This window comes from Cherax quadricarinatus, chromosome 43, assembly GCF_038502225.1.
Source record: "Cherax quadricarinatus isolate ZL_2023a chromosome 43, ASM3850222v1, whole genome shotgun sequence".
NCBI classification, from domain to species: Eukaryota; Metazoa; Arthropoda; class Malacostraca; order Decapoda; family Parastacidae; genus Cherax; species Cherax quadricarinatus.
In genome coordinates this window covers 9,780,972-9,799,292 of record NC_091334.1, presented here as the reverse complement: position 1 = coordinate 9,799,292, position 18,321 = coordinate 9,780,972, and positions in this window count along the sequence as shown.

Genomic DNA, 18,321 nt, shown 5'->3' with positions numbered 1-18,321 from the left:
GTCTGTCTGGAACGAGGACTGACAATTAAATCCCCTGTGGATTTACCTAAAATATGTGAGAAAATCCCTCACTTTCTACAGAAACTAGAATATATCGTCTCTGTCAAATTGACTTGATAGACAGACTGAGACAGGCGGCTAGTGGACGGTTCATTAGATGGTAGTGTGTTAAACCAGGGAGCACAGAGCAGGTTAAGACAGGATGGTAGTGTGGTAAACCAGGGAGCACAGAGCAGGTTAAGACAGGATGGTAGCGTGGTAAACCAGGGAGCACAGAGCAGGTTAAGACAGGATGGTAGCGTGGTAAACCAGGGAGCACAGAGCAGGTTGTTTAAGACAGGATGGTAGTGTGGTAAACCAGGGAGCACAGAGCAGGTTGTTTAAGACAGGATGGTAGTGTGGTAAACCAGGGAGCACAGAGCAGGTTGTTTAAGACAGGATGGTAGTGTGGTAAACCAGGGAGCACAGAGCAAGTTGTTTAAGACAGGATGGTAGTGTAGTAAACCAGGGAGCACAGAGCAAGTTAAGACAGGATGGTAGTGTGGTAAACCAGGGAGCACAGAGCAGGTTAAGACAGGATGGTAGTGTGGTAAACCAGGGAGCACAGAGCAGGTTAAGACAGGATGGTAGTGTGGTAAACCAGGGAGCACAGAGCAGGTTGTTTAAGACAGGATGGTAGTGTAGTAAACCAGGGAGCACAGAGCAGGTTAAGACAGGATGGTAGTGTGGTAAACCAGGGAGCACAGAGCAGGTTAAGACAGGATGGTAGTGTGGTAAACCAGGGAGCACAGAGCAGGTTGTTTAAGACAGGATGGTAGTGTGGTAAACCAGGGAGCACATAGCAGGTTAAGACAGGATGGTAGTGTGGTAAACCAGGGAGCACAGAGCAGGTTGTTTAAGACAGGATGGTAGTGTGGTAAACCAGGGAGCACAGAGCAGGTTAAGACAGGATGGTAGTGTGGTAAACCAGGGAGCACAGAGCAGGTTGTTTAAGACAGGATGGTAGTGTGGTAAACCAGGGAGCACAGAGCAGGTTGTTTAAGACAGGATGGTAGTGTAGTAAACCAGGGAGCACAGAGCAGGTTGTTTAAGACAGGATGGTAGTGTAGTAAACCAGGGAGCACAGAGCAGGTTAAGACAGGATGGTAGTGTGGTAAACCAGGGAGCACAGAGCAGGTTGTTTAAGACAGGATGGTAGTGTGGTAAACCAGGGAGCACAGAGCAGGTTGTTTAAGACAGGATGGTAGTGTGGTAAACCAGGGAGCACAGAGCAGGTTGTTTAAGACAGGATGGTAGTGTGGTAAACCAGGGAGCACAGAGCAGGTTGTTTAAGACAGGATGGTAGCGTGGTAAACCAGGGAGCACAGAGCAGGTTGTTTAAGACAGGATAGTAGTGTGGTAAACCAGGGAGCACAGAGCAGGTTGTTTAAGACAGGATGGTAGTGTGGTAAACCAGGGAGCACAGAGCAGGTTGTTTAAGACAGGATGGTAGTGTGGTAAACCAGGGAGCACAGAGCAGGTTGTTTAAGACAGGATGGTAGTGTGGTAAACCAGGGAGCACAGAGCAGGTTAAGACAGGATGGTAGTGTGGTAAACCAGGGAGCACAGAGCAGGTTGTTTAAGACAGGATGGTAGTGTGGTAAACCAGGGAGCACAGAGCAGGTTGTTTAAGACAGGATTGTAGTGTGGTAAACCAGGGAGCACAGAGCAGGTTGTTTAAGACAGGATTGTAGTGTGATAAACCAGGGAGCACAGAGCAGGTTAAGACAGGATGGTAGTGTGGTAAACCAGGGAGCACAGAGCAGGTTAAGACAGGATGGTAGTGTGGTAAACCAGGGAGCACAGAGCAGGTTGTTTAAGACAGGATTGTAGTGTGGTAAACCAGGGAGCACAGAGCAGGTTGTTTAAGACAGGATGGTAGTGTGGTAAACCAGGGAGCACAGAGCAGGTTGTTTAAGACAGGATGGTAGCGTGGTAAACCAGGGAGCACAGAGCAAGTTGTTTAAGACAGGATGGTAGCGTGGTAAACCAGGGAGCACAGAGCAGGTTAAGACAGGATGGTAGTGTGGTAAACCAGGGAGCACAGAGCAAGTTGTTTAAGACAGGATGGTAGTGTGGTAAACCAGGGAGCACAGAGCAGGTTGTTTAAGACAGGATGGTAGTGTGGTAAACCAGGGAGCACAGAGCAGGTTGTTTAAGACAGGATGGTAGCATGGTAAACCAGGGAGCACAGAGCAAGTTGTTTAAGACAGGATGGTAGCGTGGTAAACCAGGGAGCACAGAGCAAGTTGTTTAAGACAGGATGGTAGCGTGGTAAACCAGGGAGCACAGAGCAGGTTAAGACAGGATGGTAGTGTGGTAAACGAGGGAGCACAGAGCAAGTTGTTTAAGACAGGATGGTAGTGTGGTAAACCAGGGAGCACAGAGCAGGTTGTTTAAGACAGGATGGTAGTGTGGTAAACCAGGGAGCACAGAGCAGGTTGTTTAAGACAGGATGGTAGTGTAGTAAACCAGGGAGCACAGAGCAAGTTGTTTAAGACAGGATGGTAGCGTGGTAAACCAGGGAGCACAGAGCAGGTTGTTTAAGACAGGATGGTAGTGTGGTAAACCAGGGAGCACAGAGCAGGTTGTTTAAGACAGGATGGTAGTGTAGTAAACCAGGGAGCACAGAGCAAGTTGTTTAAGACAGGATGGTAGTGTGGTAAACCAGGGAGCACAGAGCAGGTTGTTTAAGACAGGATGGTAGCGTGGTAAACCAGGGAGCACAGAGCAGGTTGTTTAAGACAGGATGGTAGTGTGGTAAACCAGGGAGCACAGAGCAGGTTGTTTAAGACAGGATGGTAGCGTGGTAAACCAGGGAGCACAGAGCAGGTTGTTTAAGACAGGATGGTAGTGTGGTAAACCAGGGAGCACAGAGCAGGTTGTTTAAGACAGGATGGTAGCGTGGTAAACCAGGGAGCACAGAGCAAGTTGTTTAAGACAGGATGGTAGTGTGGTAAACCAGGGAGCACAGAGCAGGTTGTTTAAGACAGGATGGTAGCGTGGTAAACCAGGGAGCACAGAGCAGGTTGTTTAAGACAGGATGGTAGTGTGGTAAACCAGGGAGCACAGAGCAGGTTGTTTAAGACAGGATGGTAGCGTGGTAAACCAGGGAGCACAGAGCAAGTTGTTTAAGACAGGATGGTAGTGTGGTAAACCAGGGAGCACAGAGCAGGTTGTTTAAGACAGGATGGTAGTGTGGTAAACCAGGGAGCACAGAGCAGGTTAAGACAGGATGGTAGTGTGGTAAACCAGGGAGCACAGAGCAGGTTGTTTAAGACAGGATAGTAGTGTGGTAAACCAGGGAGCACAGAGCAGGTTGTTTAAGACAGCATAGTAGTGTGGTAAACCAGGGAGCACAGAGCAGGTTGTTTAAGACAGGATGGTAGTGTGGTAAACCAGGGAGCACAGAGCAGGTTGTTTAAGACAGGATTGTAGTGTGGTAAACCAGGGAGCACAGAGCAGGTTGTTTAAGACAGGATTGTAGTGTGGTAAACCAGGGAGCACAGAGCAGGTTAAGACAGGATGGTAGTGTGGTAAACCAGGGAGCACAGAGCAGGTTAAGACAGGATGGTAGTGTGGTAAACCAGGGAGCACAGAGCAGGTTAAGACAGGATGGTAGTGTGGTAAACCAGGGAGCACAGAGCAGGTTAAGACAGGATGGTAGTGTGGTAAACCAGGGAGCACAGAGCAGGTTGTTTAAGACAGGATGGTAGTGTAGTAAACCAGGGAGCACAGAGCAGGTTGTTTAAGACAGGATGGTAGTGTAGTAAACCAGGGAGCACAGAGCAGGTTGTTTAAGACAGGATGGTAGTGTGGTAAACCAGGGAGCACAGAGCAGGTTGTTTAAGACAGGATGGTAGTGTGGTAAACCAGGGAGCACAGAGCAGGTTAAGACAGGATGGTAGCGTGGTAAACAAGGGAGCACAGAGCAGGTTGTTTAAGACAGGATGGTAGTGTGGTAAACCAGGGAGCACAGAGCAGGTTGTTTAAGACAGGATGGTAGCATGGTAAACCAGGGAGCACAGAGCAGGTTAAGACAGGATGGTAGTGTGGTAAACCAGGGAGCACAGAGCAGGTTAAGACAGGATGGTAGCGTGGTAAACCAGGGAGCACAGAGCAGGTTGTTTAAGACAGGATTGTAGTGTGGTAAACCAGGGAGCACAGAGCAGGTTGTTTAAGACAGGATGGTAGTGTGGTAAACCAGGGAGCACAGAGCAGGTTAAGACAGGATGGTAGTGTGGTAAACCAGGGAGCACAGAGCAGGTTAAGACAGGATGGTAGTGTGGTAAACCAGGGAGCACAGAGCAGGTTGTTTAAGACAGGATGGTAGCGTGGTAAACCAGGGAGCACAGAGCAGGTTAAGACAGGATGGTAGTGTGGTAAACCAGGGAGCACAGAGCAGGTTGTTTAAGACAGGATGGTAGTGTGGTAAACCAGGGAGCACAGAGCAGGTTGTTTAAGACAGGATAGTAGTGTGGTAAACCAGGGAGCACAGAGCAGGTTGTTTAAGACAGGATGGTAGTGTGGTAAACCAGGGAGCACAGAGCAAGTTGTTTAAGACAGGATGGTAGTGTGGTAAACCAGGGAGCACAGAGCAGGTTGTTTAAGACAGGATGGTAGCGTGGTAAACCAGGGAGCACAGAGCAGGTTGTTTAAGACAGGATAGTAGTGTGGTAAACCAGGGAGCACAGAGCAGGTTGTTTAAGACAGGATAGTAGTGTGGTAAACCAGGGAGCACAGAGCAGGTTGTTTAAGACAGGATAGTAGTGTGGTAAACCAGGGAGCACAGAGCAGGTTGTTTAAGACAGGATGGTAGTGTGGTAAACCAGGGAGCACAGAGCAGGTTGTTTAAGACAGGATTGTAGTGTGGTAAACCAGGGAGCACAGAGCAGGTTAAGACAGGATGGTAGCGTGGTAAACCAGGGAGCACAGAGCAGGTTGTTTAAGACAGGATGGTAGCGTGGAAAACCAGGGAGCACAGAGCAGGTTGTTTAAGACAGGATTGTAGTGTGGTAAACCAGGGAGCACAGAGCAGGTTGTTTAAGACAGGATGGTAGCGTGGTAAACCAGGGAGCACAGAGCAGGTTGTTTAAGACAGGATGGTAGCGTGGTAAACCAGGGAGCACAGAGCAGGTTAAGACAGGATGGTAGTGTGGTAAACCAGGGAGCACAGAGCAGGTTGTTTAAGACAGGATGGTAGTGTGGTAAACCAGGGAGCACAGAGCAGGTTGTTTAAGACAGGATAGAAGTGTGGTAAACCAGGGAGCACAGAGCAGGTTGTTTAAGACAGGATGGTAGTGTGGTAAACCAGGGAGCACAGAGCAGGTTGTTTAAGACAGGATGGTAGTGTGGTAAACCAGGGAGCACAGAGCAGGTTGTTTAAGACAGGATGGTAGTGTGGTAAACCAGGGAGCACAGAGCAGGTTGTTTAAGACAGGATGGTAGTGTGGTAAACCAGGGAGCACAGAGCAGGTTGTTTAAGACAGGATAGTAGTGTGGTAAACCAGGGAGCACAGAGCAGGTTGTTTAAGACAGGATGGTAGTGTGGTAAACCAGGGAGCACATAGCAGGTTAAGACAGGATAGTAGTGTGGTAAACCAGGGAGCACAGAGCAGGTTGTTTAAGACAGGATGGTAGTGTGGTAAACCAGGGAGCACAGAGCAGGTTAAGACAGGATGGTAGCGTGGTAAACCAGGGAGCACAGAGCAGGTTGTTTAAGACAGGATGGTAGTGTGGTAAACCAGGGAGCACAGAGCAGGTTAAGACAGGATTGTAGTGTGGTAAACCAGGGAGCACAGAGCAGGTTAAGACAGGATGGTAGTGTGGTAAACCAGGGAGCACAGAGCAGGTTGTTTAAGACAGGATGGTGGTGTGGTAAACCAGGGAGCACAGAGCAGGTTAAGACAGGATGGTAGTGTGGTAAACCAGGGAGCACAGAGCAGGTTAAGACAGGATGGTAGTGTGGTAAACCAGGGAGCACAGAGCAGGTTAAGACAGGATGGTAGTGTGGTAAACCAGGGAGCACAGAGCAGGTTGTTTAAGACAGGATAGTAGTGTGGTAAACCAGGGAGCACAGAGCAGGTTGTTTAAGACAGGATGGTAGTGTTGTAAACCAGGGAGCACAGAGCAGGTTGTTTAAGACAGGATGGTAGCGTGGTAAACCAGGGAGCACAGAGCAGGTTAAGACAGGATGGTAGTGTGGTAAACCAGGGAGCACAGAGCAGGTTGTTTAAGACAGGATAGTAGTGTGGTAAACCAGGGAGCACAGAGCAGGTTAAGACAGGATAGTAGTGTGGTAAACCAGGGAGCACAGAGCAGGTTGTTTAAGACAGGATGGTAGTGTGGTAAACCAGGGAGCACAGAGCAGGTTAAGACAGGATGGTAGTGTGGTAAACCAGGGAGCACAGAGCAGGTTGTTTAAGACAGGATGGTAGTGTGGTAAACCAGGGAGCACATAGCAGGTTAAGACAGGATGGTAGTGTGGTAAACCAGGGAGCACAGAGCAGGTTGTTTAAGACAGGATGGTAGTGTGGTAAACCAGGGAGCACAGAGCAGGTTGTTTAAGACAGGATGGTAGCGTGGTAAACCAGGGAGCACAGAGCAGGTTGTTTAAGACAGGATGGTAGTGTGGTAAACCAGGGAGCACAGAGCAGGTTGTTTAAGACAGGATGGTAGTGTGGTAAACCAGGGAGCACAGAGCAGGTTGTTTAAGACAGGATGGTAGCGTGGTAAACCAGGGAGCACAGAGCAGGTTGTTTAAGACAGGATGGTAGCGTGGTAAACCAGGGAGCACAGAGCAGGTTGTTTAAGACAGGATGGTAGTGTGGTAAACCAGGGAGCAGAGAGCAGGTTGTTTAAGACAGGATGGTAGCGTGGTAAACCAGGGAGCACAGAGCAGGTTGTTTAAGACAGGATGGTAGTGTGGTAAACCAGGGAGCACAGAGCAGGTTGTTTAAGACAGGATGGTAGTGTGGTAAACCAGGGAGCACAGAGCAGGTTGTTTAAGACAGGATGGTAGCGTGGTAAACCAGGGAGCACAGAGCAGGTTGTTTAAGACAGGATGGTAGCGTGGTAAACCAGGGAGCACAGAGCAGGTTGTTTAAGACAGGATGGTAGCGTGGTAAACCAGGGAGCACAGAGCAGGTTGTTTAAGACAGGATGGTAGTGTGGTAAACCAGGGAGCACAGAGCAGGTTGTTTAAGACAGGATGGTAGCGTGGTAAACCAGGGAGCACAGAGCAGGTTAAGACAGGATAGTAGTGTGGTAAACCAGGGAGCACAGAGCAGGTTAAGACAGGATGGTAGTGTAGTAAACCAGGGAGCACAGAGCAGGTTAAGACAGGATAGTAGTGTGGTAAACCAGGGAGCACAGAGCAGGTTAAGACAGGATGGTAGTGTGGTAAACCAGGGAGCACAGAGCAGGTTAAGACAGGATGGTAGTGTAGTAAACCAGGGAGCACAGAGCAGGTTAAGACAGGATAGTAGTGTGGTAAACCAGGGAGCACAGAGCAGGTTAAGACAGGATGGTAGTGTAGTAAACCAGGGAGCACAGAGCAGGTTAAGACAGGATAGTAGTGTGGTAAACCAGGGAGCACAGAGCAGGTTAAGACAGGATGGTAGCGTGGTAAACCAGGGAGCACAGAGCAGGTTAAGACAGGATGGTAGTGTGGTAAACCAGGGAGCACAGAGCAGGTTAAGACAGGATGGTAGCATGGTAAACCAGGGAGCACAGAGCAGGTTGTTTAAGACAGGATGGTAGTGTGGTAAACCAGGGAGCACAGAGCAGGTTGTTTAAGACAGGATTGTAGTGTGGTAAACCAGGGAGCACAGAGCAGGTTAAGACAGGATGGTAGCATGGTAAACCAGGGAGCACAGAGCAGGTTGTTTAAGACAGGATGGTAGTGTGGTAAACCAGGGAGCACAGAGCAGGTTAAGACAGGATGGTAGCATGGTAAACCAGGGAGCACAGAGCAGGTTGTTTAAGACAGGATGGTAGTGTGGTAAACCAGGGAGCACAGAGCAGGTTGTTTAAGACAGGATGGTAGTGTGGTAAACCAGGGAGCACAGAGCAGGTTGTTTAAGACAGGATGGTAGTGTGGTAAACCAGGGAGCACATAGCAGGTTGTTTAAGACAGGATGGTAGTGTGGTAAACCAGGGAGCACAGAGCAGGTTGTTTAAGACAGGATGGTAGCGTGGTAAACCAGGGAGCACAGAGCAGGTTGTTTAAGACAGGATGGTAGTGTGGTAAACCAGGGAGCACATAGCAGGTTGTTTAAGACAGGATGGTAGTGTGGTAAACCAGGGAGCACATAGCAGGTTGTTTAAGACAGGATGGTAGCGTGGTAAACCAGGGAGCACAGAGCAGGTTGTTTAAGACAGGATGGTAGCGTGGTAAACCAGGGAGCACAGAGCAGGTTGTTTAAGACAGGGTGGTAGTGTGGTAAACCAGGGAGCACAGAGCAGGTTGTTTAAGACAGGATGGTAGCGTGGTAAACCAGGGAGCACAGAGCAGGTTGTTTAAGACAGGATGGTAGCGTGGTAAACCAGGGAGCACAGAGCAGGTTGTTTAAGACAGGATGGTAGCGTGGTAAACCAGGGAGCACAGAGCAGGTTGTTTAAGACAGGATGGTAGCGTGGTAAACCAGGGAGCACAGAGCAGGTTCTTTAAGACAGGATGGTAGCGTGGTAAACCAGGGAGCACAGAGCAGGTTGTTTAAGACAGGATGGTAGCGTGGTAAACCAGGGAGCACAGAGCAAGTTGTTTAAGACAGGATGGTAGTGTGGTAAACCAGGGAGCACAGAGCAGGTTGTTTAAGACAGGATGGTAGCGTGGTAAACCAGGGAGCACAGAGCAGGTTGTTTAAGACAGGATGGTAGCGTGGTAAACCAGGGAGCACAGAGCAGGTTGTTTAAGACAGGATGGTAGCGTGGTAAACCAGGGAGCACAGAGCAGGTTGTTTAAGACAGGATGGTAGCGTGGTAAACCAGGGAGCACAGAGCAGGTTGTTTAAGACAGGATGGTAGCGTGGTAAACCAGGGAGCACAGAGCAGGTTAAGACAGGATGGTAGCGTGGTAAACCAGGGAGCACAGAGCAGGTTGTTTAAGACAGGATGGTAGCGTGGTAAACCAGGGAGCACAGAGCAGGTTGTTTAAGACAGGATGGTAGCGTGGTAAACCAGGGAGCACAGAGCAGGTTGTTTAAGACAGGATGGTAGCGTGGTAAACCAGGGAGCACAGAGCAGGTTGTTTAAGACAGGATGGTAGCGTGGTAAACCAGGGAGCACAGAGCAGGTTGTTTAAGACAGGATGGTAGCGTGGTAAACCAGGGAGCACAGAGCAGGTTAAGACAGGATGGTAGCGTGGTAAACCAGGGAGCACAGAGCAGGTTGTTTAAGACAGGATGGTAGCGTGGTAAACCAGGGAGCACAGAGCAGGTTGTTTAAGACAGGATGGTAGCTTGGTAAACCAGGGAGCACAGAGCAGGTTGTTTAAGACAGGATGGTAGCGTGGTAAACCAGGGAGCACAGAGCAGGTTGTTTAAGACAGGATGGTAGTGTGGTAAACCAGGGAGCACAGAGCAGGTTGTTTAAGACAGGATGGTAGCGCGGTAAACCAGGGAGCACAGAGCAGGTTAAGACAGGATGGTAGTGTGGTAAACCAGGGAGCACAGAGCAGGTTAAGACAGGATGGTAGTGTGGTAAACCAGGGAGCACAGAGCAGGTTGTTTAAGACAGGATGGTAGCGTGGTAAACCAGGGAGCACAGAGCAGGTTAAGACAGGATGGTAGTGTGGTAAACCAGGGAGCACAGAGCAGGTTAAGACAGGATGGTAGCGTGGTAAACCAGGGAGCACAGAGCAGGTTAAGACAGGATGGTAGCGTGGTAAACCAGGGAGCACAGAGCAGGTTAAGACAGGATGGTAGTGTGGTAAACCAGGGAGCACAGAGCAGGTTGTTTAAGACAGGATGGTAGTGTGGTAAACCAGGGAGCACAGAGCAGGTTGTTTAAGACAGGATGGTAGTGTGGTAAACCAGGGAGCACAGAGCAGGTTGTTTAAGACAGGATGGTAGCGTGGTAAACCAGGGAGCACAGAGCAGGTTGTTTAAGACAGGATGGTAGCGTGGTAAACCAGGGAGCACAGAGCAGGTTGTTTAAGACAGGATGGTAGCGTGGTAAACCAGGGAGCACAGAGCAGGTTAAGACAGGATGGTAGTGTGGTAAACCAGGGAGCACAGAGCAGGTTGTTTAAGACAGGATGGTAGCGTGGTAAACCAGGGAGCACAGAGCAGGTTGTTTAAGACAGGATGGTAGCGTGGTAAACCAGGGAGCACAGAGCAGGTTGTTTAAGACAGGATGGTAGCGTGGTAAACCAGGGAGCACAGAGCAGGTTGTTTAAGACAGGATGGTAGCGTGGTAAACCAGGGAGCACAGAGCAGGTTAAGACAGGATGGTAGTGTGGTAAACCAGGGAGCACAGAGCAGGTTGTTTAAGACAGGATGGTAGTGTGGTAAACCAGGGAGCACAGAGCAGGTTGTTTAAGACAGGATGGTAGTGTGGTAAACCAGGGAGCACAGAGCAGGTTGTTTAAGACAGGATGGTAGCGTGGTAAACCAGGGAGCACAGAGCAGGTTGTTTAAGACAGGATGGTAGCGTGGTAAACCAGGGAGCACAGAGCAGGTTCTTTAAGACAGGATGGTAGCGTGGTAAACCAGGGAGCACAGAGCAGGTTGTTTAAGACAGGATGGTAGCGTGGTAAACCAGGGAGCACAGAGCAGGTTGTTTAAGACAGGATGGTAGCGTGGTAAACCAGGGAGCACAGAGCAGGTTGTTTAAGACAGGATGGTAGCGTGGTAAACCAGGGAGCACAGAGCAGGTTGTTTAAGACAGGATGGTAGCGTGGTAAACCAGGGAGCACAGAGCAGGTTGTTTAAGACAGGATGGTAGCGTGGTAAACCAGGGAGCACAGAGCAGGTTGTTTAAGACAGGATGGTAGTGTGGTAAACCAGGGAGCACAGAGCAGGTTGTTTAAGACAGGATGGTAGCGTGGTAAACCAGGGAGCACAGAGCAGGTTGTTTAAGACAGGATGGTAGTGTGGTAAACCAGGGAGCACAGAGCAGGTTGTTTAAGACAGGATGGTAGTGTGGTAAACCAGGGAGCACAGAGCAGGTTGTTTAAGACAGGATGGTAGCGTGGTAAACCAGGGAGCACAGAGCAGGTTGTTTAAGACAGGATGGTAGTGTGGTAAACCAGGGAGCACAGAGCAGGTTGTTTAAGACAGGATGGTAGTGTGGTAAACCAGGGAGCACAGAGCAGGTTGTTTAAGACAGGATGGTAGCGTGGTAAACCAGGGAGCACAGAGCAGGTTGTTTAAGACAGGATGGTAGCGTGGTAAACCAGGGAGCACAGAGCAGGTTGTTTAAGACAGGATGGTAGTGTGTTAAACCAGGGAGCACAGAGCAGGTTAAGACAGGATGGTAGTGTGGTAAACCAGGGAGCACAGAGCAGGTTGTTTAAGACAGGGGAAAGACAAGTGTTAAACTTGTTACTACCATGGTATGGTAGACTGTCAGGAGATGATTGTCAGGAGGAGAATGTCAGGAGGAGACTGTCAGGAGAAGGTTGTCAGGAGGAAACTGTTAGGAGAAGATTGCCAGGAGGAGACTGTCAGGAGAAGATTGTCAGGAGGAGAATGTCACGAGAAGATTGATAAGAGGAGACTGTCAGGAGAAGAATGTCATGAGGAGACTGTCAGGAGATGATTGCCAGGAGGGGACTGTCTGGAGAAGATTATCAGGAGGAGACTGTCAGGAGAAGACTGTCAGGAGGAAACTATCAGAAGATTGTCAGGAGGAGACTGTCAGGAGAAGACTGTGAGGAGGAGACTATCAGGAGAAGATTGTCAGGAGTAAACTGTCAGAAGAGGGTTGTCAGGAGGAGACTGTCAGGAGAAGATTGCCAGGAGGAGACTGTCAGGAGATGATTGTCGGGAGGGGACTGTCAGGAGAAGATTGTCAGGAGAAGATTGTCAGGAGAATATTGTCAGGAAAAGATTGTCAGGAGAAGATTGTCAGGAGAATATTGTCAGGGAAAGACTGTCAGGAGAAGATTGTCAGGAGAATATTGTCAGGAAAAGATTGTCAGGAGAAGATTGTCAGGAGAAGATTGTCAGGAGAAGATTGTCAGGAGAAGATTGTCAGGAGAAGATTGTCAGGAGAATATTGTCAGGAGAAGATTGTCAGGAGAAGATTGTCAGGAGAAGATTGTCAGGAGAATATTGTCAGGAGAAGATTGTCAGGAGAAGATTGTCAGGAGAATATTGTCAGGAGAAGATTGTCAGGAGAAGATTGTCAGGAGAAGATTGTCAGGAGAATATTGTCAGGAGAAGATTGTCAGGAGAAGATTGTCAGGAGAAGATTGTCAGGAGAAGATTGTCAGGAGAAGATTGTCAGGAGAAGATTGTCAGGAGAAGATTGTCAGGAGAAGATTGTCAGGAGAAGATTGTCAGGAGAAGATTGTCAGGAGAATATTGTCAGGAGAAGATTGTCAGGAGAATATTGTCAGGAGAAGATTGTCAGGAGAATATTGTCAGGAGAAGATTGTCAGGAGAAGATTGTCAGGAGAAGATTGTCAGGAGAAGATTGTCAGGAGAATATTGTCAGGAGAAGATTGTCAGGAGAAGATTGTCAGGAGAAGATTGTCAGGAGAAGATTGTCAGGAGAAGATTGTCAGGAGAAGATTGTCAGGAGAATATTGTCAGGAGAAGATTGTCAGGAGAAGATTGTCAGGAGAAGATTGTCAGGAGAAAATTGTCAGGAGAAGATTGTCAGGAGAAGATTGTCAGGAGAAGATTGTCAGGAGAAGATTGTCAGGAGAAGATTGTCAGGAGAAGATTGTCAGGAGAATATTGTCAGGAGAAGATTGTCAGGAGAAGATTGTCAGGAGAAGATTGTCAGGAGAATATTGTCAGGAGAAGATTGTCAGGAGAAGATTGTCAGGAGAATATTGTCAGGAGAAGATTGTCAGGAGAAGATTGTCAGGAGAAGATTGTCAGGAGAATATTGTCAGGAGAAGATTGTCAGGAGAAGATTGTCAGGGGAAGATTGTCAGGAGAAGATTGTCAGGAGAATATTGTCAGGAGAAGATTGTCAGGAGAAGATTGTCAGGAGAATATTGTCAGGAGAAGATTGTCAGGAGAAGATTGTCAGGAGAAGATTGTCAGGAGAAGATTGTCAGGAGAAGATTGTCAGGAGAAGATTGTCAGGAGAAGATTGTCAGGAGAAGATTGTCAGGAGAAGATTGTCAGGGGAAGATTGTCAGGAGAATATTGTCAGGAGAAGATTGTCAGGAGAAGATTGTCAGGGGAAGATTGTCAGGAGAATATTGTCAGGAGAAGATTGTCAGGAGAAGATTGTCAGGGGAAGATTGTCAGGAGAAGATTGTCAGGAGAAGATTGTCAGGAGAATATTGTCAGGAGAAGATTGTCAGGAGAAGATTGTCAGGAGAATATTGTCAGGAGAAGATTGTCAGGAGAAGATTGTCAGGAGAAGATTGTCAGGAGAAGATTGTCAGGAGAATATTGTCAGGAGAAGATTGTCAGGAGAAGATTGTCAGGAGAATATTGTCAGGAGAAGATTGTCAGGAGAAGATTGTCAGGGGAAGATTGTCAGGAGAATATTGTCAGGAGAAGATTGTCAGGAGAAGATTGTCAGGGGAAGATTGTCAGGAGAATATTGTCAGGAGAAGATTGTCAGGAGAAGATTGTCAGGGGAAGATTGTCAGGAGAATATTGTCAGGAGAAGATTGTCAGGAGAAGATTGTCAGGAGAAGATTGTCAGGAGAATATTGTCAGGAGAAGATTGTCAGGAGAAGATTGTCAGGGGAAGATTGTCAGGAGAATATTGTCAGGAGAAGATTGTCAGGAGAAGATTGTCAGGGGAAGATTGTCAGGAGAATATTGTCAGGAGAAGATTGTCAGGAGAAGATTGTCAGGGGAAGATTGTCAGGAGAAGATTGTCAGGAGAAGATTGTCAGGAGAATATTGTCAGGAGAAGATTGTCAGGAGAAGATTGTCAGGAGAATATTGTCAGGAGAAGATTGTCAGGAGAAGATTGTCAGGAGAAGATTGTCAGGAGAAGATTGTCAGGAGAATATTGTCAGGAGAAGATTGTCAGGAGAAGATTGTCAGGAGAAGATTGTCAGGAGAAGATTGTCAGGAGAAGATTGTCAGGAGAAGATTGTCAGGAGAAGATTGTCAGGAGAAGATTGTCAGGAGAAGATTGTCAGGAGAAGATTGTCAGGAGAAGATTGTCAGGAGAAGATTGTCAGGAGAAGATTGTCAGGAGAAGATTGTCAGGAGAAGAAAGGTGGACCACCTGGAGAAGGTCAGGTTTATAAACAACCAGCAAGGTTCTAGAGATGGTAAATATTGTCTCACAAGTCTACTGGAGTTGCGTGACAACACACACACACACACACACACACACACACACACACACACACACACACACACACACACACACACACACACACACACACACACACACACACACACACACACACACCATACCTTGACACAGGCGCGACCCGCACCATATGAGATTAATAATAGTGTTCGTATATATAATATTAAACTTGTGAAATACGAAGTATGTCACTGAAAATAATAAGAATATATGTATATATGTATATATATATATATATATATATATATATATATATATATATATATATATATATATATATATATATATATATATATATATATATATATATATATAGATAGATATATATATATATATATATATATACTTATACCGCCTCCAGAGACAGCACAATGTATGCGTCACCTTACCACTTGAGGTAGCGATCCTACAAGAATCACGCGTGGAGCTGAGCTACATGTTTTTTCTCGTGATCCGAGGACACTCGTGGCAGTGGTATCTCGATGATTAATTTCAGCCTCCTCCTGTTTGAATATCTGCCACAAGCATCTTCGGATCACGAGAAAAACATGTAGCTCTGCTGCATGCGTGATTCTTGTAGGATCGCTCTCTCATGTGGTAAGGTGTTGCTGTCTCTGGAGGCGGTATAAGGTTCGCAGGGTCGAGTTCTGGCCTGCCGCAGTTTAGTAAATGATATATATATATATATATATATATATATATATATATATATATATATATATATATATATATATATATATATATATATATATATATATATATATATATATTAACAAGTCGGCCGTCTCCCACCGAGACAGGCTGACCCAAAAAGAAAGAAAAACCCCAAAAATAAAATACTTTCATCATCATTCAACACTTTCACCTCACTCACATATAATCACTGTTTTTGCAGAGGTGTTCAGAACACAACAGTTTAGAAGCATATACGTATAAAGATACTCAACACATCCCTCCAAACTGTCAATATCCCAAACCCCTCCTTTAGAGTTCAGGCATTGTACTTCCCATTTCCAGGACTCAAGTCCGGCTTCATAAAGTAACCGGTTTTCCTGAATCCCTTCACTAAATATTACCCTGATCACACTCCAACAGCTCGTCAGGTCCCAAATACCATTCGTCTCCATTCACTCCTATCTAACACGCTCACGCTTGCTTGCTGAAAGTCCAAGCTCTTCGCCCACAAAACCTCTTTCACCCTTCCATCCAACCTTTTCGAGGACGACCCCTACCCCGCCTTACTTCCCCTACAGAGTTATACGCTCTCCATGTCATTCTACTTTGATCCATTCTCTCTAAATGACCAAACCACCTCAACAACCCCTCCTCAGCCCTCTGACTAATACTTTTATTAACTCCACACCTTCTCTTAATTTCCACACTTCGAATTTTCTGCATAATATTTACACCACACATTGCCCTTAGACAGGACATCACTGCCTCCAACCGTCTCCTCGCTGCTGCATTCACAACCCAAGCTTCACACCCATATAAGAGTGTTGGTACTACTATACTTTCATACATTCCCTTCTTTGCCTCCATAGATAATGTTTTTTGACTCCACATATACCTCAACGCACCACTCACCTTTTTTCCCTCATCAATTCTATGATTAACCTCATCCTTCATAAATCCATCCGCCGACACGTCAACTTCCAAATATCTGAAAACATTCACTTCTTCCATACTCCTCCCCAATTTGATATCCAATTTTTCTTTATCTACATCATTTGATACCCTCTTTATCTAAATCATTTGATACCCTCATCACCTTACTCTTTTCTATGTTCACTTTCAACTTTTTACCTTTAAACACACTCCCAAACTCATCCATTAACCTTTGCAATTTTTCTTTAGAATCTCCCATAAGCACAGTATCATCAGCAAAAAGTAACTGTGTCAATTCCCATTTTGTATTTGATTCCCCATAATTTAATCCCACCCCTCTCCCGAACACCCTAGCATTTACTTCTTTTACAACCCCATCTATAAATATACTAAACAACCATGGTGACATTACACATCCCTGTCTAAGACTTACTTTTACTGGGATGTGGATTAAAGTAAAGGTTGGATGCGAAAAGTGGGTCATAATAAGCGTGTATGCACCTGGAGAAGAGAGGAATGCAGAGGACAGAGAGATATTTTGGGAGATGTTAAGTGAGTGTACAGGAGCCTTTGAACCAAGTGAGAGAGTAATTGTGGTAGGAGACCTGAATGCTAAAGTAGGAGAAACTTTTAGAGAGGGTGTGGTAGGTAAGTTTGGGGTGCCAGGTGTAAATGATAATGGGAGCCCTTTGATTGAACTTTGTATAGAAAGGGGTTTAGTTATAGGTAATACATATTTTAAGAAAAAGAGGATAAATAAGTATACAAGATATGATGTAGGACGAAATGACAGTAGTTTGTTGGATTATGTATTAGTAGATAAAAGACTGTTGAGTAGATTTCAGGATGTACATGTTTATAGAGGGGCCACAGATATATCAGATCACTTTCTAGTTGTAGCTACACTGAGAGTAAAAGGTAGATGGGATACAAGGAGAATAGAAGCATCAGGGAAGAGAGAGGTGAAGGTTTATAAACTAAAAGAGGAGGCAGTTAGGGTAAGATATAAACAGCTATTGGAGGATAGATGGGCTAATGAGAGCATAGGCAAAGGGGTCGAAGAGGTATGGGGTAGGTTTAAAAATGTAGTGTTAGAGTGTTCAGCAGAAGTTTGTGGTTACAGGAAAGTGGGTGCAGGAGGGAAGAGGAGCGATTGGTGGAATGATGATGTAAAGAGAATAGTAAGGGAGAAAAAGTTAGCATATGAGAAGTTTTACAAAGTAGAAGTGATGCAAAGAGGGAAGAGTATATGGAGAAAAAGAGAGAGGTTAAGAGAGTGGTGAAGCAATGTAAAAAGAGCGCAAATGAGAGAGTGGGTGAGATGTTATCAACAAATTTTGTTGAAAATAAGAAAAAGTTTTGGAGTGAGATTAACAAGTTAAGGAATCCTAGAGAACAAATGGATTTGTCAGTTAAAAATAGGAGAGGAGAGTTATTAAATGGAGAGTTAGAGGTATTGGGAAGATGGAGGGAATATTTTGAGGAATTGTTAAATGTTGATAAAGATAGGGAAGCCGTGATTTCGTGTATAGGGCAAGGAGGAATAACATCTTGTAGGAGTGAGGAAGAGCCAGTTGTGAGTGTGGGGGAAGTTCGTGAGGCAGTAGGTAAAATGAAAGGGGGTAAGGCAGCCGGGATTGATGGGATAAAGATAGAAATGTTAAAAGCAGGTGGGGATATAGTTTTGGAGTGGTTGGTGCAATTATTTAATAAATGTATGGAAGAGGGTAAGGTACCTAGGGATTGGCAGAGAGCATGCATAGTTCCTTTGCATAAAGGCAAAGGGGACAAAAGAGAGTGCAAAAATTATAGGGGGATAAGTCTGTTGAGTATACCTGGTAAAGTGTACGGTAGAGATATTATTGAAAGAATTAAGAGTAAGATGGAGAATAGGATAGCAGATGAACAAGGAGGCTTTAGGAAAGGTAGGGGGTGTGTGGACCAGGTGTTTACAGTGAAACATATAAGTGAACAGTATTTAGATAAGGCTAAAGAGGTCTTTGTGGCATTTATGGATTTGGAAAAGGCGTATGACAGGGTGGATAGGGGGGCAATGTGGCAGATGTTGCAGGTGTATGGTGTAGGAGGTAGGTTGCTGAAAGCAGTGAAGAGTTTTTACGAGGATAGTGAGGCTCAAGTTAGAGTATGTAGGAAAGAGGGAAATTATTTCCCAGTAAAAGTAGGCCTTAGACAAGGATGTGTGATGTC